The following is a 16,571-nucleotide window of genomic DNA, read 5'->3' as shown; positions in this document are numbered from 1 at the left end:
AGATTTATGTCTTTATTGCCATGTATTCAACTTGCCTTTTTTAAAAAATCCTTTTATGTCTCTAAAGAAAGAAGCATAGAAAGCATTATGTATTTGCATACTGTAAGGGTTCCTCTCATCCTTGCTGAAGAACAAACAGGGAATAGGGGAGGGCTAGATAAAAGCATCGAGACCTTAACACAGCATGGCAATGGCCTAACAAACAGCCAGAGAAACTGCAATTAATACAAGACCAATTTAAAATCATAGTCCCAGGGGACACCTTAGAAGACCTTGTTTAGAAGTACTTTCTTCTTTTTCATAATTCTATTAACCATGAGATCAAATTTTTTCCAGCTTAAAAAAAACCCAAGAAGCACAAGAAAAAAACCTCAGGTTGAATAACAAAAGCATTTGAATTGATTTTAATTTACTGGTTTAAACTTTCTGTAACTCTGAATCAAAATGTCTATTGTACAAACAAAATATGTCTCTCACCATAGCATGCTCATGTTTATTGTGTTTTATTCTCTCAGCAGGTGTCCCTAGATGTATGCTCTGTTGTTGTCTTTTCATTCAGCAACGGAAGTGGAAAAAATCCTTATCCTCTTGCAGATCTAGAATAGGAGACAAAGGACAGCAAGGGAATAACCATGGACCTCCTTATCTGTTTTGTCCCATTTTTTTTGCATCAGATCCATGTCTGCTGTCTTCCTACCCTTTGCTATACAGAGCTTCCAAACACGCTATGGCCTGGTCCACAAAGAAATATTTAGCTCTCACAAGGCACTTTTATCAGCACATCAAAGCAACACAATTATCCCCATTTCACTGGTGCAAAAACCACGGCTCAAACATGGTCTGTGGAATATGCATAGCAGGGAAGTAGTGCTGTGTGTTCCCAGGCTGTGAGTGCCCACCAGAAATGGGGCACTTCTGTCTGCCATGCACAGAGAAGGAAAGAGAAGCATCAGAATATGACACCTTGGGGCTTAAGCTTTCTGTTGTCCTAAGGAACACATAGACTCAGTTATCAATAAATAAAAACAAGATCAACTGATTTCAGGTATAGCTTTTAGAGAAAAATGGTCAGATTTTTTATGTGGTTAAATGCCAGCGAGAAATGGTGACATGGGCAGTTCAGGCTGTCAGCTGTGCCCCAACAGCCTGGCTGTGTGTGCTGCTGGTCAAACGTATGAGCAGAATGAAAAACAAAACCAGCTACAGTAGTAAATTAAAATGCTTCCTCTTGCTTCTTAGTAGAGATGAGGTTTAGCTGGAAAGGCAACAGATGCTCTGAATTTCAGTGTTTAAAATGAGACATTGAGACTCTTCCTTTTTAGCCAAGTTGTTACGAGTATGGGAGAAGATGCTCTTTTTTTTCCTCAGCATTGAATAAGATGTTAAACTTAGTTTTCTAAGCTCATTTCATGAATCATTCATGATCAAATACAAATCCTCACAAACTCACAAGCTTCCTGGTCGAGAGCACTGAACCAGCAAGAAGACTGTTTAGGGAGATTTAATGGGGAATGCCAAAACAGTTAAAAATATGACTGGAAGGATCATAAGCAGTAGGTGAATTCATTGGACCAGAACTCTTATCTGTTGCTTCAGTCCCATTTGTATTATCAGCAATACTGATAAAAAAAGTGTTGCAGATTTTCCAAAGAACTTCAGATTCACAAATTCTAATTTATTTTTTTATTCATCTGCAGTTGTTATTTCTGTGAAGGGCATCATGCCATTCTACAGCACTTGTGACTCACTGAAATTCTTTTTTTGAGACTTAGCAGTATGAAGCTCTAAGTAAGTCATGCAGAGAAAAACACTCGTTTTGTATAAAATAGATCAAACTGTGTTTACAGGGACCAAAAAACTTCCAATAAATATTGCCCCCACAAAATCTGACAAGACAACCAGATTTAGAGGGAAATAGATTAGCTGACTGGCAAATGCATTGAATTAGGACCACATTTTGGGAAGCACTGAAAGCAAAAGTCTCCATGCAGTTTTTCCTGTCCCCTTTCACACACTCAGTCACTCAGATGGTGCACGTTTCTCTGGCACCTGCTCCCATTGCTCATTACCTTGCTGAGGGGAACACAAGAAGGATGGGTCTGGGGCAGACTACTAAAGGGAAATGGAAGGTTAAAAGGTGGTACAGGGAACAAAGAAAGTGTTCCCTGCTTGTGAAATGGCCAGGTGAGGGTTAGGTTACAACAGTGCTGCATCAACAGCACAGCCAACACAAAGAGAATGGTCAGCCTTCAATGCCCCATGGCAAGGAGAGCTGCCTCCCCAGGAAGGGGTGCTCTTGCTCTCATTGCACCAAATTTTCCAGCACTGCCTTCCTAACTTCCAAATAACAGGTCTAGTTCCTTTTCCTTTTAATAACTGCTGCCACTGGTGGAGGTGTGGGCATCACCCATCAGCAAACACAGTGGTGACCCTCAGCTGGTGATTTGGAAATGAACAAGCACATTCACAGGCTCCTAATTCCTCAGGGCTGGAAACCTGTACTACCCAAATTCTTCTCCATCTATCCAACATTTGGTTGAACTATCTCCAAACCAGACCAGTGCTTTCTGGCAGCACCCATACCAAGCCCCCAGAGGCACCAGTTTGCAATTACCTGTCAGAAATATGACACAAGGGACCAGGAATGGCAGGCTGCCACCTCTGTCACTCACCAAAAAAGGAGACTGGATAGAGCCATTCAGTCATGATTTTTCAAGTCCTGTAATACCTGCATGATGTTATCTAAACACAGGAACTATTGTAATCAGAGACCTCACCTATAGCATTTTCATACAAACTGAGTACACCCAAAATGCAAGGAGAAATTGCACAGACTCCTCTACAGCTTGCTAGTTCATAGTTTTGTTTGAAGTTAGGTGTAGTGGAAAGACGTGTTAAAAATGCTGACAGACTAAGCTTGAATTTTTTAAAAGAAAATAATTGTGCTCTAAAAAAAGGCATAAAATTATTTATTTATGTTAAATATCAGCTGTTTCTGTTTTCTATCAAAACAGGTCTGGCTTTCTTTTTTACTGTATTAAAAGAAAATCAGCAGGTTTTAATATTTTAGGCTTGTGCTGTTGTAAAAACAAAGAATCACACAGTTCCTAAACTGTTCTAAATTGCATTTGAACAGAAATGTACATAAACTTTCACCTTTTTGAAAGAGTAAAATACATGTATTGCCTTGAAAAGGGCACTAAATGGCTCCTGCATTTAGAACTGATGGCAAACTCTTTCACTGCAGTGTCTGAGATGCCACTGCTGGCCTTTGCTATGGTGTCAAGCATCAGCCTCAGTGGCATTGCAATTTCCCTTCTGGAAACAAGTTGGTATTTGTGGACCATATTACACTGAATGAAATTTGCAGTCTCTGATGCCTGCTAGTGGGACATTTGTTACATGCTCTGTTTTGAATGTAGTAATACATATTTCAGTGTGGCACTGCTTCTTCAAAAGATTAAAAACCTCTTAGTCCTTTGAGACTTGTGTCAGCATCCGATTTCATGTGCACAGTAATCTTTAAATATTAATACGGGGCAAGGTCATGCTCTCTTTAACCCCCAAAACGGAGTTAGTAAATCATGATCTGGCAGTAAAAATATACAGGGCACATCAGTATTTGTTTAGGGCAAAATCTAAATTTAAATTAAACTAAATTGTCTACTGGTATTTTTATAATCACATGCACATAACATCTTATTTGTGGGCACTGAGGGAAGTATGGATATTCTATGAAGCTGTAGATGAAATAAATTTATTTAGATGATAGTAATAAAATCATTGACAACAGAGAAAGAATATCTGAAATACCAGTTAGATAAATCTAAAGTAGGAATTCTGAAGCTCTTGAGGCAAATCTGCTGCTGTCAGATCCTCTGTTGACTGCAGCAGAATGAGTCAGTTTACACCAGATGAGCAGAAGCCATTTGGGCTCCCCTCTAACCTGAACCACTGATTTATGGCATGACACTGGTAGTCTCTTTGACCTCTTTATATGCCATCCGTCCTGCTAAGGAGCAGGGGAGGGGGGAGTGCTGGACCTTCCTGGAAACCAGATGATAGACCCAAATAGACTTTCCCTAGGCAAAATAAAACATTTCAGAGTTAAATTTCTTGAGAGAGGCTGATGGGTTCGCCTTGCAATTCTCGATACATTACCATTACATGTTTTCCGGAGCTCAGCTCCCAGTGCAGCTGAGGTTCATGCCACACATAACTAACCACATTTGTTTTGCTGCCAGGGGACCTCCCTTGCTACGGAGATGGGGAATGGCTTTAGCCTACAAAAGAGAGCCAGTTGAACTTTGCAAGGAGTCAGTATTGTGAGCCTATGACCTTTCATACGAGGTACTTAGAGGGCAACAGAGAGATAGCAGAGTCTGGGGAGAGAGTCTTCACCTGAGCATTGAGAAATAAAGGGAGACAAATCATTTAAATTTAAAAATACAGCACTTGTTAAATAGACTGTGAATGCGTGATTCTCATTTAGACCAGAGAACAGAGTAGTTCAGGTTCAGCATTAGTGATTTGAACTACCAAACAGGCAAGATTTTCCTTACAGAAACATGTGAGACAAAAGGTGATCATAAATAATCAGCTAAAGTAGCTCCATTTTGCTCTTTGCTTTGCTTCCTAAAGTTGCCAATTATTTTAAATTATGTATATAAATTTTGTGATGTGGACTGTTATGTCCATTGGGAGATGTACTCAGGCTTTTAAACTCATTTTCTCTGCCCTTTTACTTTGGTCTGAGCCCAAAAGTGTTTTATGGGCCTCACTGACAGAGGTAATGGGAGTCTGTGGATCAGGTCATGCAGGCTGCATTACAGCAGACACAAGTCAGACATGTAGAAGGGTGCAGAACAGACTTGGAGTCTCCAAGATGCAGCAGCAGCACTAGAGTCTCTAATGCTACAGAATGACTTAAGCACTGTTTAAATCAGCCTGTGTCACCATTTGGCTCAGCAAAGCTGAGCTTCAGCTGGAACAATCCTCCCAGAACATCACCCTGATTTTTGGTGGTGGCTTCCAGCCTGGGGTCCATGAATGCTCAGGAATCTGTGGATCCATTCTGAAGGCTCTGCAGAGGTAGTGAGGTATTTTCAGCAGGCTTATGTTTGCTTTGCAGATATCCACACCTCCACCAAAATGCATGGGTTACAAAGTTTGATTTAAGGCTTTGCTCCCATATATAACAATTTGATACTAATACTTTGCAGTCTCTTTTCCACAGATAAATGTTATCAACAGGTTCAGAACACTTTTCCAATGCTCACTAAACAGCCCTCTCCTGATAAAAGCTCACTGGAGTTATTTTGTAATATTTAAAATTGTGTGAATATTCAATCCTGCCTGATTATCCTGAGGCATTACTCATGTAAATCAGACTCTAAATAGAAAAAGATCTTACTCTGAGGAGGATGCAGGAACAAAAATGCAAGACAATGCGCAATAAGAACACCCAAACAGAAGCAGATTATTTGACAAAATAAAAGACTGGGGAAGGAGAAGGAGGAAAGGCAGGACAGAAAAGAAGCAAATCTAGAAATTAGCCTGTAAGAGTAGCTAGTCACATTAATTCTCTCTACATCGTCTCATTTTGCTTGGAAAACAACAAGGATAAGAGCTCCAAACGTTGCCCAGGCATGGTGGCAGTAGCTGTGAGGTGGCATCTGACAGCCAACACCCCTGGAGGAGCTCTGCACCCATGTGGCTCCTGAGGCAGGGACCAGACCCATGCAAAATGCCAGGCACATGAATAGTAAAAAAAACCCCAACAAGTAAGCACAAAAAAAAAAAAAAAAAAAAAAGTGACTGAATTTAAAGCAGGCAAGTGCCCTGCTCAGAAAAGGCTCATAACTGCCCCAGGAATCTCAAACATATCCTTCAGTACAAACCATGCAGCCCCAAGGAAGCACAGAGCACTCAGAGATGGAGGAAACCTGGAAAAGCCTGGTTTTCCCAGTAAGACAGCAGAATAGTGGTTTCAGGGTGCTCATTTTAGCCAAATGAGGGAGCTGTATCTGCTCTGGCAAATAATTTGATTGTACAGTCCCTTCTAGAGAGTGAACAGAATGTCAGCATCACAAGGAGTCACCATTCCCAAGGGCATCTTTCTGATGGCTGCTTCAATACCCTGGTGTTTTTAGACACACGCACAAAATGATCCCCGAGACATCAGAGAGGGCAATGGCCAGGGCAGAAGAAAAAATGCAGACAGCCAGTCTGGGGCTGGGATCATCTGAAGAAATGCTCAGAAGCAAAACCTGTTTCAGGAGAAAGAGTCTGGCTTGTCAAGAGCAGAATTAATCACAAAGAAACAGCAATTAGCATGATTTTAAATATTCCTCTAAAATACGCTATAAATCGTTTTGCCCTTGGGAGAGCCAGAACAAAAGATGAACATAAAACTGCAGGCAAAATGCAAAAGTCTCCATCTCACTGTGCAGGCAGATGGAGTTATTTAGTAAATCCTCTACAGTCTTCTCTCACTATAAGGAAAAGGGGAAAAAAAGCTACCCAAAGTTTCAGTCAATATTTACCTCTTGGGTTAATAAATTGTGATCCTGACCTCAACAAAAGTCAATATCTTCTGATTATTATACTCAGGCACCTTTTTATTTGTACTCACATATTGTATGAGTCACCAGTTTCCACTGGCAACTTCACTTTCATTTTGAATGTCTGAATTGAACAATCATTTATACTCCAAAGGTATAAGACAAAATTACTATAAACTAGAGCAGCAAAATGTGGACATAGGTTGCTATTTCCAGTGAATGAGCAAGCTTGGGCAGGGGGCGGGCAGAAGGGATCAAGGATTAAGTACAAAAAATAGCTGGTTTAAATCCTCTTTTAAATACCTCTGAGTGACAAGGAGCAGAGAGAGGAAAGCCCTGAACTGTGATATTAAATACAATTAGGCTGCAAGCATGGCAGGAAAGAAAAGGCAACAATCTGGTCTGAAAAGTAAACTTATTTTAAGGGAACATTAGTAGGCTTTCTCCCTGAAGTAAGCAAAAGCAACACCAGAAAATAAATGCCAAGGGCAACATGTATAAATTCACACACTTCACAAGCTAAGCCACAAAGACAGACCTGAACCAAAGTCACCACACACTTGCTGCTTCATTAGAGGTGGACTAGGCCAGAGCTAGAGGGAGAAAATTCAGGGTGTTCTTCTCATAATTATGTAATGTTTTATATAATACCGCAGGTGTGCACTCTGCTTTCCTGAAAGAAATCAAAGTACAGCCTCCCCCAGCAAGATCAAGAATCAGCTGGAATCACATTTTTGCTCTTCAACTTCTCATTGTTTGAACATCCCCCACTGATTATAATAAAAACGTTCTTTGGGCTTACAAGGCTTGCGATACTGGAAAGATTTTCACCCACATAACCCACTAATCCCATCTCTTTTTAAAAAGTAAGTAACTTTGCCAGTTTAAGTTTGTCAGGCTCAACATTATTCTACTATTAATCCCACTCTGGCAAACAGTGGTGAGAGCAGCACATCTCTAGCTTAAACACAGTCATTTTTGAAGCGTGGAAAATCAGAAAGAGGAAATTATGATCGAATCAACCATGATCTGGCTGTCTTTGTGAACACTAATAAGCCCCATTTAAATCACCCTAGTGTATATATTCTAAAAACCACGTTATAGATAGGCATGGCACTGTTCTGACACCATATTACCTTGTATTGTAAATAAAAAATAGTTCAGCATGACCAAAGAAGGCAAAGGTGTGCTTATGGGAAAAAGAGTGCAGAAGCACTGTTTTCAAACTGCAAAAGAAGCTGTCATTTTCAGATGGGACATTCAGCCCAATGTTTATTGGTTGAATATGTATTTTTTATTATCTGGCAATACTGTGCTTGAGTTGTATATACTCAAAAATGTGTATCTCATTCAGAAGCAGCAGATTTGGCCAGTATAAGCTTCAGTAAAAGGATGTCATCATAAGTAGATTTTTCCTTCTACTTCACAAATCCAGTTTCCAATTCACTTGCTATAAGCACATTTTAAATAGAGACCAGCAGACAAAGTTGGTTAGATAGCTCATACACCAAAAAGCAGGTGATTTTCTAAAATAAAATTACATAAAAACTGAATTTTAAAAAATCTCCCCACAACAAGAAGCCATAAGCCAGAGCCAGACTATGCTGAAGTTCAATATATTACACATTCATTTTATGTTCACAGATCTGCTCCTACTAAATTCAGATGTTTTTCGCCATTAACTTACTTGAGATCCTTTATTTCCATCTAATGAGCTTTATCAGCAACTGCCACCATTACCACACTGGTGCCAACAAGCAGACATGCTAATTCATGTGCCATTAAACAGCATGCATATCCATAGGGGAAGGCTGGAAACTGTCTTGGGAATGGAAATGAATGAAGTTTCAGTAGGTTTGAATAAATCTGTGGGCACTTTGTAGCTGTAGAAGATTTTCATCTATAGCCTTTATAATAGCTTGGAAATGACAACTAATTTAAATGCATCAGCATCTACAGACAGAAACTGCAATAAGGTGGGCAAAGAACAGCCAGATGCTGTGGTGTCTCAGAGCATGCTTCCAGAGACATGCATGCTTTTGAAAAGAAACTATTCCTTCATATGCTGTAGCAGACAAAGTTGAAGTACGTTATCTAGTAGTGAATGAAAAGCCTCAGACAAAGCATAAAAATCCAAATGATTTGGTCGATGGTGATTGGAGCCCAAGGTATCCTAAGCTAAACTTCTTCATAGCAACCTTCTCTGGCTAAATTCAAACAGAGTAATTTATCTAATTGTGATGAAATAAACAAAAAATGTCCCAGTCTGCTTGTCCATATGAAGCTTGTATGAGTGCAAGCTGAGCTGCTCATTTGTGTTTGGAAGGAAGGCCATTGCACTGTGTGCCAGTACCAGCATCCCCAGCCAGACACACTACTGATGCACCATAAGTACAATGTACTATAGAGAAAAATGTAGCTATGAGATATTTAAAGATTACAAAATGTTTTCTCTGTGTTTTCACTGTTTGCTACCTAAAGGACAAAAGTCAAAGGACCCGAAGCAATGATTAGCCTTGTGGAAAGTTACGGCCTTAGGTGACATAGTTTTAGTTAGAGAAAGTGTTAATCTGCATGCATGTTTTAAATGGGGCAAAACTGAGGATGAGACAATTATCCTTCCCTCCTACACATTTCCAGAACAGAAACTGCATAAACAGAGAGAGGAAAAGCATTCAAGTCAAAATAAGTCTGGCTTTTTTTGCAGGTCATTTGGAAATATTGCTCTTGTGGGAGGTACCCTTCTCAAGGTCTCTTTCATCATACTGAGGTCTGACAGAAAAGCAGATAATTTCCATGAAGATATGTCCATACAGAGACAACAGGAGAACTTGTACAAGGAGGGGAAAGGTCCTGGCCATCAGCCACAGTGCAGAAATTCCCAGCTCGGAATGCCACTGCAAGTGATGCCACCAGGGTGGGAGCACAGAAGGGAACTGGTTCAAGTGCCAGCAGCAGAGAGCAGCTCAGCAGGCAGCAGAGCAGAGCTGGGACCCGGGGTTGGGATGGATTGGTTATTCCTCCCTGCCCTCTGCAGAAGGAAGCTTCCCTCCTGCCCCAAAGAGCACAGTGCTGCCGGCACAGCCAGCACTGGGCACAGCCAGCACTGGGCACAGCCAGCACTGGGCACAGCCAGCGCTCCAGTGCCACCTGGGGCAGCCCCCTCTGCTCTCACACCACGACACCAAATGGCTCCAGAACAGGGCTGCCAACCTGGGGCTTGTTGTTAAACTCACAGCCAGCCAGTGCAAAGAGCAGAGAAGATGTTTGATGCATTTATCGTAGCCTGTGCTGCTAAAGAGATTCAGTGAGTCTCCTAAATTAGTACAAGTTCCTGAATCCTAGAGAAACATAAGAGGGTCTTGTGAACTAAGGAAGGAGGCAGATGGTTTCTGCAATGGAAAGCAACGAATTATTTTTGTTACAGGATTTTTGAGTTACTGAAGGTTCATTTCTACTGGCAGTCAAGATACTAACAGATATAAATGGTATAAAATTGCAATTCAACAGCTATTTCTTCAGTCTCTCACTATAGGATGTATGTGATTTTAATTAATAAGTTCAGTGTCTTCAGATGGATGGATTTCTGTTTTCTCCTGCACTGTCTCCTCTTTATTTTTTCAAGCAATAATCTTAAATATATTGTACTGACCAGAGCATAATAGAATAGACTAAAATATAAGAACCATAAAAATCATACTTGTTTACAATACAAGGCATGGATTAATATTAGCAAGTGTTTGAAAGCAGTGAAAGAACATTTTCAGCTCCCACCTTTATGATCAAGTAAATCCTAGCTTTATGTAGAGAATAATATTCAATAAGGAATACAATCTAAATCTTGAATTTTATAAAAATCACAACACGTATTTTCTGTGCTCCTCTAAAATTCAATAAATAGTTCAATAGATCATCTTTATTCCTTTCACCCTTCTGGGGAAAAAATTATTCTTAGGCAAAGAGCTTGCAGGCCAAATTTCAATCTGAAAATAACCTTTATAGCTGAGTTATAAAACAATGAGAATAAGGGTTTATGATGTGAAAGTTGATGCAGGCTTTATTGCTTTGGCATGACTGGTGAAGCTGTATTCAAAATAAATAAATTAAACAAAAAAAAAAAGGAAAAAAACTTTAAAAAACCAAAATAACAACAACAAAACAAACCCCCAAAAAACTCACAACCTTCCCCAAGGCATTCTTCTCCTTTGACTAAATAAAAGAACTGTATGCTATCATGGCCATATAAATCTAAAGTCTTAAACCACTCCACCCTTATTATCTCTTCCAAAAGAAAAATGTTTATAATAATACATATATTGACTTTAGCCTTTTGTTCAATAACAAGATTTACTGCCCCACTTTTCAGTCAATTGTAACCTCTTTGGGTCAACAAATCTCTATACTGATCTCAATTGAAGTCAATACCTGCTTATTACTTACCTCCACATTTAGGTGCCTATCACAAATTCATATGGGCATCTCCTTGTCAAGCAGAAATTAATACTTTGTTTCTTTTTTATACAAAATAGACTAATGTGCTTTTCCCACAGTCATTTTTAAAGCCATGAGATGATGCTGTGGTTTTGGAAAACAATATAATATATTAATTTCTGGAGCTAAAGAGCTAAATCTGTTTAGCTTCTCTGATGTTTCTATAAAAATTCACAGGTCAACCTTCAGTTCCTATTTTCTCCCCATGTAAAATGTAAATCATCAATCAGATATTTTATCCTTGCCAAGTGAAAAAGGCAAATAATAGCAAAATTGAAAAGCTAGTTGCAAGCAATAACACACAAACTAATGTCTCAGAAGTTCAACAGAGAAATGTACTAATCACTTCCCTTGGTTTCATTTGTGTAATGCTAACATAAAAAATGAGCCTGAAAATCATTATCACACCAGCATTTGTATATTAATTCAGCCTGTACTTTCAGAGTCAATCTTTATATCATCTATTTGGTACCTAAAGTGTCAAACATTTTCTATGAATGGATAATTGAATCAGATTTTGTGGCTTATAAGTGAACAGATCAAATGGGTATCTATTTACCACACAGTCCAAAGGCTTGCATAGGAATCTTATCACAGAGATAGACAATGAGAAATGCATTTTAATATACTCTCTCATTTGACTTGGTCTTGAAAATTTGATCTACTTACATCAAGCATGTAAATAGACAGGACTTTATTTCAGACTAGAAACCGAGAAAATACTGGTACAGAAGTCTTGAAGACATGGGAAGGAAATGTCAGAAGTTATGTTCACAAATGCCTTTAGAAGTGTCTGAAGTACCTGTAAGAAACATCACAGGGCTGGTCCTTTCTAGCTGTACAGGCAGTACAATACTGGTTGTGTCAAACTCAGCAGACAACAGATGGAGCAATGACCCTAACCCTGAATAGCAGTATTTTGTTCTCATCCTGAAATCTTCATTTCACAACATCGCAAACAGCAATGAGAATATTTGTACTTCAATCAATGGAAGGATGGCAAGGATAGAAATAAAATAATAGCTAGGAAAAGTGTGTGTTGAAGATGTAAATATAAAATCAATTTTTAAGTTTTCCTTTTTAGCTGAGCCAGTGCAATTCACATTACACCATGAAAGGCTGGCTTAATGTTGCACATTCCCACCACTGTCCTATACCATTTGCATTATTTGAGGTAACATGAAGCTTTGCAACCTGCTATAACTGCTTTCTTGTGTTGGCCTATTAAATCCCAGAGTATGAAAAACTTCCATAAATTGAAAACTTAGATGTGGTTTATGCACAGGAGATTCCATTCTCAATTTATTGACACCAGGTTTACAAACACCATAGAGATAAAAGTAATGGGATGCATGAGAAACATGCTCGGACTTTCCCAAGAACTGTATTTGACTAACAAGGTGAGGCAATTCAAAATTAAATAGTTTTTCAGGCTAAACAAAATCAATATTATTTATAGGATATGATAGTAGGCCTAAAGAAACCACTTCTGGCTTTTAAAAAATAGATATAGCTATATTGATTTACAAAACATAAGGCATTAGGCCGCTCAGATACACGGAACTGTCATGTAAAAGATCTAGGTCAAGAAACACCAATAAAACTCTCATTCATCTCATTAGCTGAGGAGCACAGTGAAAGGTTAAGCAAGGTTAAAGGGGCCAGTCTCGCATCTGATGCTCCTGCAGGATGACGAGCTGCTCTCCACAGCTTTGGTGGCCATCTCTGACTGTCCAGTGAAGGCTGTGCTCTGCGCTCAGCTGCACAGGGACGCTCCGGGAGCTGCCCGCCCCCATCTCGCCCCATCCCCGCCCAGGGCTGACCCTCTGCTGAGCCCAGCCTAATGGCTGTGCCATCATTTACACCCCCACAGATGGAGAATTACATCTATAGGATGTTTTCATCCAAACCACACGTGGATACACACCAGGAGAGAAGGTAAGCCCATCTTCCTCACCCCATTCTCCCTGCTGTGGATCTCCATGAGGAGGAGGAGCAGTGCAAGCGTGCTGCTGAAGATCAGCCATAGGGGGATGCAGCCAGGAGTTACCAAAAAAATTTACATGACCCAGAGCTGCTGCGTGGAACCTCTTCATATGTACCAAGAAACAAAGCAAAGATCCATCTAAGAGGGGGAAAGTGCTAAAAGTAAATTGCTAGAGTTTCCATAGAATACAAGAATCCAGATTTGGGTTCTGTTCTAACAAATAGCAAGGATTATATTTATTGAATCTGACTGTAATACATTTCATTCACAAGAACTGATATTAGCAAAACCATCTTGAAATTAAAATATCAGTGCATTTTTATGTGATACTGTTTAAAGTGGGTAGACTTTAGGTAGACTGTAATATGAAGAATTAAGGATGTAATACTTAATGTGAAGGATGACAATAACACAGATGAAGTGCTAGTGGAAACACAGCAGAAATTCAACAGAGATCAAGTTCCAGAGTAAGAGAATATGAAGGAAAGAGAAATAAAAATGAGGACTGTGTAAATTAATATATAATAAATATAATATACACTAGTAATAATTGTGTAGCATCAGCTAGATGGGAAGAGGTAAAGGGTAGCAGGAAGATTGTTGTAAAACCAGAGATATTCTGCCCTGACTGTGGCAAAGACCTTGGAAGATACTCAGAGGGAAGAAATCTCCATGGAGATTCATGAAAGCTGCTCATTATTATTACTTTGCAGATATATTTCTACCCCTGCACAAGCCCTGAGGCCCATTCACATTTCCTGAATGTCCTAGAAGATGAAATCTAACTTTGAAATGGGAAGAGCTAAATATGGTGGTTTACAATTTTCTGAAGGAGATGGGCTGTATGCAGAGAGGCCTCACAACACTGCAACCACTCCATGTTATTCCCAGCTCCGGGAACTCACCAAGAATCTCCTGACAACTTCAAAGTATCACTTATGTCCCAAACCATCATGTTTCAGGTTTTGATTTCAAAGTATCTTCCCACAGGATTATTGTCCTAATAAAGGATTCTGGATGATATAGCCCAGAGAGGAAAAGGCAAGTGAGGGGAAGGCAAATACTGAATTGCTTGGGTTTACTCCATGCTAACATAGGCACCCAGTTTTCTGAAACAGGTTCCAGTTGTTCAGGACATAAACCATTGTCACTATTGGCAAAACCTGCATTCCCTCATTCACTGACTTCTGTAGCTGCAGAATTTATAGGACTGATTACAGCCAGCATTTTGATGATATTTTAATTGAAAATGCTCAGTTGTATTGAAGACTTTTTGCTATTAGCCTTTCAGATGACAAGAGATGATGAGGTTGATGGAGTTACCAGTGCAGCCAATTTTTAAGCAGGGTTTTGACTGTGAGGGCTATCATATGGGAACCCCTAAAGTTCCTACGTGTATTGCAGTAGCAGAAAATAAAAAGGGCTATTGTGTTATGTATTCCGTTCAAGTTTCTCACTTGGAAATAGTTATGATTGTCATCCTTAGCCAGGTTTAAATTGACATTTTTATGACAACATTCCTGGCATAGTACTGCGAGTTACTTGCTTGTGAGTAGTTATCAGCTGGCAAAAATTTAGAAGGCGGTTGGCTGATTAAAATTATATGCCAAGAGCTATACAAGACAACAAATAACAAAAAGCAGCCAAAGAGAAAAAGGCTTCTTTAAAAAAAAATGTAGAAAACCTTTACAGAGAAAGGAAAATGATACATGCAAAAGTAATAAATTGCACCTCTTCATTTAATATTTGATAATCAAAAAGCTAATAATTAAAACTGGGAGGGTTAGGTCGGTCAAGTTTTACAGCTGAGCACACTCCCTGAGCATGCCCAAATCAACACTTATGAGATTAATTTAAAAGCTCTTCAAATTCTGATTCTCCAAGGTTTATGCTGTCTGTGCATTGTTTGCATAATGCAGTTTTGTACTACTAAAGCACTATAAAGGGATTATTTTCATATTCCGCATATTAAAGATGCAGCACAACTCATGGATATCGTACTGTGCTTATGCCTGAGATAGCAGGTACAGTGTCTCGCCTTCTGATTATCTACCAAGCAAATGTAGAAACATAGATGTTTTCAGAGAGAGTGTACCCTTAGTGAAATTAATTCCCCAATGGTTTTATTAAAATCTGCAAATTGCATTATTTTCCCATCATATTTGAAATATTGCACTTCCTTAATGCTTGCTCTAACCCATGGCATGCCATCCTCCCTGGGGTGTCTAGACATGGTGTCTTAGATTTATGTGTATGATCTCAGTGTGTTACAACATCACTCCTGACTAATGCATTATTACAATACTTACATATATTCCCAAGTGTCACTGTTTTGATTAAAAAATCACCAATCTGCATATGCACACCATCTGTGCTTCAGAGAAGCAAAACATGCAGGATAACATTTGCCTTACTCAAAAGGAAATTCGGATACTACTAAAAAACAAATGGGAACCTTTTTTTGTTGTTTGTTTTGTAAAATAACAAAGAAAATGAATACCGTTTCTGTAAAACAACAGTCCATGCCTCTGACACTTTAAAACAGAAGCCTTTTCTTCTCTACACAGCAAGGAGATTTACCTTTAGTAACAACATGCAAACAATTTGCCCTTTTAGAGGTAGCAAATAACATGGGAAGGAAATGTACTGCTGCAATGAATTTTAAAAATCTCAGCTCAGAACAGGGGAGTTTTCAGCAGAAGGAAATGTAGTCAGCAGCAAGTCCTTTCTCAGCTGAAAGCTGCAAGAGTGGTTGTAAAAGATGAATGAGGCCCTTGCTTACTGGGGTGAAATGCTTTTAAAGGACAAGAATCTGCTTATCTTTGATTGATTGCTCAGTCTGATACTTTCCTTTATAAAGTTTATTGACTACAAGCCCATAAATCAAAGAAAAACAAATCACAGGTTCAATTTGGGGGGCATTGACATCCTGCCATCTTGCAGCAATAGCTTAGAAGTCACAGGGCAGGCAGAAGGGATATGGGGGACTCATGGAGACAAAAGTATCTACTGCAGATAAACTATCATTTAAAATTTGGTAAACAATTATTCATTTGTGCCTTATCACATTTTTAAGTCAAAGAAAAATGCAGACAAGCAAGCTACCTAGGTTATTATTTTGAAATCCTTAAAGGCAGAATTTACAATTAACAGTCATAATTCTCACTGTGCTGCTGCATGTCTCTCTGGTTCTGGGAGATTACAGTCACATACCCACACAGCTCTCACCCGCTGTAAGAATGTCACATTTACAATTTAAACTATCAAAGCAAGAATCAGACTTCTTTCAGGGGGGTTGGAGGGCTTGGGAAACTCAAAATCTGTGTACTGCAACACCCCATAGAGTTGCACGTAAAGAAGGAACTAGCCATAGATCTTTCTCATATGGGACATCCAGCAGACTATGACAGCATGATAATACAGATTAATTTGTGCCATTGACCTTGACACACTATTCTATTGTGTATTCTTTTAGAGTCAGCACTCAGGTCACTAGAACATCTGGTGTTTAACAAAAAAATCCCATTCTG

At 39.2% G+C, this 16,571-nt stretch overlaps 1 protein-coding gene across 3 annotated transcripts in view; it reads right to left on the bottom strand.

Annotated features, from left to right (window-relative positions):
* Positions 1 to 392: 392 nt before the first annotated feature.
* The window catches only part of LOC148222830 (uncharacterized), a 76,167-nt gene continuing 59,988 nt past the window's right edge, over positions 393 to 16,571 (bottom strand). For all 3 annotated transcript variants that reach the window (XM_088170022.1, XM_088170023.1, XM_088170024.1), the window contains one exon: positions 393 to 596. The gene's annotated coding sequence lies outside the window, so the exon portion shown is untranslated. The remainder of the gene's footprint in view (positions 597 to 16,571) is intronic.

This window comes from Sturnus vulgaris, chromosome 9 (genome assembly GCF_052056855.1).
Source record: "Sturnus vulgaris isolate bStuVul1 chromosome 9, bStuVul1.hap1, whole genome shotgun sequence".
Taxonomy (NCBI): domain Eukaryota; kingdom Metazoa; phylum Chordata; class Aves; order Passeriformes; family Sturnidae; genus Sturnus; species Sturnus vulgaris.
Note: the sequence above shows the minus strand (reverse complement) of the source record. Positions and strands in the feature narration are given on the sequence as shown.